The following is a 6,000-nucleotide window of genomic DNA, read 5'->3' as shown; positions in this document are numbered from 1 at the left end:
CCCCTCAGCCAAATAGAATCCATCTTGAGCCTTTTTCCCACAACTCTCGTAAATGTGAGAGAAATGTTCATCTAAAGCATACAAGTCCCTAATATTATCAAATCCTAAAATTTGAGCTCCTAGGGAGCAAAACAATGTGTGTCTCCTAGAGAGGGCATCAACTGCCACATTTGTTTTTCCCTTTTTGTATTTAATAACATATGGAAATTTCTCTAGGTACTCTACCCATTTTGCATGCCTCTTGTTTAACTTGCTTTGCCCTCTAATGTACTTAAGTGATTGATGATCACTATGAATGACAAATTCCTTGGAAACAAGGTAATGTTCCCAAGTTTGGAGGGCTCTTATTAAGGCATAAAGCTCTTTATCATAGGTGGGGTAGTTGAGGGTGGCACTATGAAGTTTTTCATTAAAATAAGCAATAGAGTGCCCACCTTGTAATAATACAGCTCCAACTCCCACTCCAGAGGCATCACATTCTAGCTCAAAAGTTTTAGAAAAGTCAGGAAGAGTTAGAACAGGTGCCTTAGTAAGCTTTTCTTTGAGCAAAGAAAAGGCTTACTCTTGTTTTTCACCCCAGGTAAATGTCACATTCTTATTCACTAGCTCATTGAGAGGCGATGCAATTGTAGAGAAATTAGGAACGAACCTTCTATAGAAACTTGCTAACCCATGGAAGCTCCTAATATCTCCCACACTTTTTGGGGTGGGCCATTCTTGGATGGCCTTGATTTTCTCAGGTCCCCTTGGACCCCATTTCTACCAACTACGAACCCTAAGAAAACTATATTATCTACACAAAAAGTACACTTCTCTATATTTGCATAGAGGGTGTTTTTCCTAAGGACTGAAAGAACTTGCCTGAGATGTCCTAAGTGATCATCTAGGCTCCTACTGTACACTAAAATATCATCAAAATAAACAACTACAAATCTACCTATGAAATCCCTTAAGACATGATGCATAAGCCTCATAAAGGTGCTTGATGCATTAGTGAGCCCAAAAGGCATCACTAGCCATTCATACAAACTAAACTTGGTCTTGAAAGCGATTTTCCACTCATCACCCTTTTTTATCCTGATTTGGTGATACCCACTTTTAAGATAAAAATTTGAAAAGATATTGGCATCATGCAACTCATCAAGCAAATCATCAAGTCTAGAAATGGGGTGCCTATACTTTACAGTGATGTTGTTGATGGCCCTGCAATCTGTACACATTCTCCACATACCATCCTTTTTGGGCACCAACAACACCGGCATAGCACATGGGCTTAGGCTCTCTTGGACCCAGCCCTTCTCCAACAATTCTTTAACCTAAGACTCTATCTCCTTAGTCTCATGAGGGTTAGTCCTATAGGCTGGCCTATTAGGAAGGCTTGCTCCTGGGACTAAATCTATTTGGTGTTCTATTCCCTTTAAAAGAGGTAACCCAGGGGGTATCTCTTTGGGAAATATATCACTAAATTCATGTAAGAGTTCTTGGACCTTTGGGGGTAAGGTCTCAAATGTAGGAATTGTGGCAATGCTAAGGGATGTTTCCCTTGATAGGAGAAGGTAGAAAGATTGTTTAAGAAGGAGTGCTATTTTAATATCACCTTTTGTTGCAAAATGATTTTCCTTCTTAACAATCTTTTTGGAGGAATCCTTTTCCTCTTTTTCCTTCCCCTTTGCCTTTGAAGACAAGGCCTTACTATCCTTCTTTTTCTTTTGTTTTTCTAGTTTTTCTTCCTCATCCCTCTTATCTTTCATAGTTAGTTGATCTTTGGCCACCTGTGAAGGTGTTTGAGGATGCAACACAAATTTAGTGCCAAGATGGGTGAAGGTAATCTCATTAGTTAGGCCATTTTAAATGATCTTCCTATCAAATTGCCACGGCCTTCCTAAAAGAATATGTCCTGCCTCCATGGGAACTATATCACAATTAACTTCATCCTTATATGTCCCAATAGAGAAAGGTACCTTCACTTGTTGGTTAACTATCATTTCCCCTTGCTCATTGAGCCATTGAAGTTTATAAGGTTTTGGGTGGGGAATGATAGTGAGGTTCAACTTGGAAACTAATCTTGTGCTACAACAATTGCAACAAGATCCACTATCCACAATGAGAGAACAAGCTTTATCTAAAGTTTTGCATCTTGTATGAAAGATGTTCTCTCTTTGGGATTGAGATAGATCACAAGATTGACCTCCAAGGAGCCTTCTAACCATTAAGAGGTCACCTTCTTCGTGGGGGTAGACTTCCTCATTAGACTCTTCACCCCTTACTTCATCTTCACTTCCACTAGAGGAAGGGCAAGAAGTAGTCTCCTCTTGACTACTATAAATTTCTTGACCCCTCATGATCATAATTTTCTTTGTGGGGCATTGAGAGGCAATGTGACCTCTCCCAAGACATTTGAAGCATTTAATATTACTAGTCCTTTCTTGGGAACTAGTCTTAGGGGTGTATTTCTCTATGGTCTTACCTTTATCTTCCTTAGGTTTTGAAGGTGCAACCCCCAAAATTCCATGGGCTTGGTCCTTCCTTGGATAAGAGTGAGAGCCATAAGATTTTGAAGAAGGCTTTCTTTTAAGTTGTTGCTCCACTCTTATACAAAGTTGGACTAGCTCATCTAGGTTCTTATATGGAAGGAGTTCAACCTTGTCCCTCACTTCCATATTAAGTCCACTAAGGAACCTAGCTATGCTTATTCTTTCCTCCTCCCTAAGTCAAGCTCTTAAAAAGAGTAGTTCCATTTGTTGTTTATATTCTTCAACACTCATACTCCCTTGTCTAAGCCTTTGGAGCTTGTCCATAAGCTCCCTTTCATAGTAGGAGGGAATGTGCCTCTTCCTAAGGGCACTCTTAAGATCATTCCAATACTCTACTGGAGGATCCCCATGAATCCTTCGTTCCCTAACAAGGAAAGTCCACCAATAGAGGGCATACCCTTGAAGGCTAAGGGTAGCCAATGGAACTTTTCTCTCTTCGCTAATATGATGGCAAGCAAAGAGTTGTTCAACCTTCATTTCCCAATCTAAGTAGGCCTCAACATTATCTTTTCCATGGAAATATGGGAGGCTAATGTTAACCTCTTGAGGCATTCTATCCTTTTCTTTTCTTTGGGAGTGATGTTTAGTATGTGAACTATGGTGCCCTCTATAATAGTCGCTAAGTTCTTCACTTAAACTCTTGCAAGAGTCATGACTATTATAGGAGACATGTTTTTCTCTTTTCATTTCTTTTATTATTTTTCTTCTTTCTTCCTCTCTTATTTTCTTTCTTTCATCTTGACTTATTTCTTCCACTCTTTTTTTTTTTACCTTTTTCTTTTCTCTCTTGTTTTTCTTTCCACAACTTAAGGGATCTCAACTCATCTAATATCTTATACATGGGGTCCTTAGGAGTAGAACCCTCACCATTAACACTAGATAAAGAATGAAGACTCATGTTGGTTCCTAAGTTATGGTTCTTTCTTGTTGGGGGTTTGAAAAAAAAAAGGTAAAAAAAACTATGGTTGAAACTAGCCAAAATAAACACTAAAAGAGGTGTGAAAAATAAGCTAAAAACTAATTGGTAAAAGGCAAGCTATCTAGGCGGTTTAACAATGGAGGGTAAAGGAAATAAGCTATGAAAGTAAGCAAGAAATTAAAGTGAAAGAATTGCAAACTAGGCGGATCCTAAGAGTGTTTGAATGACCTTATTTAAGGTTCCCAACAAAACACTCATTATCCTAAGGGAAAATTGCCTAAAATTATTACACACAAATGGAAGTGGGGTGACCTATTGGAGGCTCCCAACTTATTTCCAATGAAAGGCCTTTTTGTTACAAAATTTGAAAGCAAAGCAAATTGTCAATTACAAAATTACAAAAAAAAGTCCTCAGTTGTGGTGGCTATTCTCTCTTTAGTGTTTCACTCAATTTGGAGTGTTTCTTAGTCCAATAGCTCTTAAGGTGGTTGGCCCCTTGCTTCTTGACTCAAATTCTTCAAGATATGGCACCAATCCTCCTTTCCAATTCCCTATATGGCAACTCACAAGCAAGGAAACAAAGAGACATGCAATAACCAAAGAACAAAAAAAAATGAAATGAAAGCTAAACCAATAGAGTTTTAACAAGACAAAATTTCAAGGATTATTCAACAGTTAAAGCAATGAAAAGCACAAAAAAGCAAGCTAGGACTCACAGAAACCTAGAATGGCTCTAGAGTAGAGTAGAAAAACTTAAAAAAAAAGACTCAAGAAACCTCTACTTTTGGCACTTGTTTTCACAATAATTTTCAATTGAAATTTCAGAACTAGGATTGGTATAAAATAGACACCAATTATAGAACAAATTTTGAGCCAAAACAACAAGCACACTTCCCTTTCACTTTTTTTTCCTGGACACTGATTTTTATGCCAATTTGTGCAATTTTTCTTATTTTTTCCTTTAATCCAAATAGCTTTGTTCTTTTTTTATAATTTTGGTCCAGATGTCTAGAAAATTCAGTAAAAATTTCAGCTCAAAAAACGTAGTGACCAATTCCCAGTAATTTATACAATTTTGCATGTTCAAACTGCCAGCACCAACGATTTTAACCTAAAAATCAAGAGTAGTGTTTATGTTGCTTAAGGCTTGGATAGTTACAATTTGTGTTTGCTTATGCTCAATTATCTTGAATAAAATAATTCAATAGAGCTTAAGACTTATTTGATTCACAAATCCAGCCACAACTCAGCACCACAACTCAACTTCATCATAGGCATCATGTAGGAAACTTAGAAAACAAAAAAAAGAAAAAGAGTTCAACAACAAGACTACTTCTAGGAATTGATTTAGAACATGCTATGAACTAAATAACTTGCATGAATTAGACTTAAAATTCAAAAGATAGGCTAAGAATACATGAACAAATGTATCTAGAATTCAATCAACAAAATAAAAATTCAACACAAACTTAGAACATAATGTGACAATTACTATGACTAAACATAACTCTAAGACAACATGGATTAAGTGATTTACACTTAGATTTTTGAGTTTTTTTTTCTAATCAATATTTTGGAAGAAAATTTAGATCTAAGGTTCAGCACAAGAATATTATGAATGAAAAATGATAGAACCTAAAATCAACACAAAATCATGATTCAAGAGTAGATCTACAAAATTTGAACCATAGAAATGCAAAAACAAGTGTAGATATAAGATTTAATCGGGTTTTTTTTTTTAATCTACTCTAAACAGCACCAAACCACAAGACAATGGAGGATATACATGGAGAATAAAATGAAGAACAAGGAATTAAAGATAATTCACCAAACAAAAAGATAGAGGAAGCATAAGAACATCACCTAGATGAAGATGCTCTTGATACCACATGATGTAAGCTCCATTGGAGCTTGTAGGCCTAGGATCTTCTTCGTCAATGGATTCCTTTGCTTCTTGAAAGATGAATGACAGCGAAATAGAGAAGGAAGAGAGAGAGGAGGCGCCACTTCAAGGAGAAGATGAGTCTAGAAGAAGCTCACCACCATAGGAGGTCATGGATAAGAGCTTGGAGGAAGAAGGAGATGAATGAAGGGAGGGGGAGAGAAGAGCACGGAATTTTGTGCTCTAAAAGAGCTCTGAAATCTGAAGTTTAATATTCAAATGATCAAAGTTGAAAAAAATGCACACACATGACCTCTATTTATAGCCTAAGTGTCATACAAAATTGGAGGGAAATTTGAATTTCAATTCAAATTTCACTTGTATTTGAAATTGAATTTGTGGAGCCAAAATTACACTAATTATGATTAGTGAATTTTAGTTATGGTTCAGCCCACTAATCCAAGATCAATTCCAAGATTCTCCATTAAGTGTACTTAGGTGTCATGAGGCATGTAAAGCATGAAGGACATGCCCAAAGTATAACTATATGATGTGACAATGGGGTGTAGTAAGCAAATGCTCACCTCCCCCTCTAAAATTTAATTGGATTGGGCTTCAACCAATTCAATTAAATTTATTTCCAACTACACACATTAAATATTCAC

This window comes from Glycine soja, chromosome 7, assembly GCF_004193775.1.
Source record: "Glycine soja cultivar W05 chromosome 7, ASM419377v2, whole genome shotgun sequence".
Lineage (NCBI taxonomy): Eukaryota > Viridiplantae > Streptophyta > Magnoliopsida > Fabales > Fabaceae > Glycine > Glycine soja.
Note: the sequence above shows the minus strand (reverse complement) of the source record.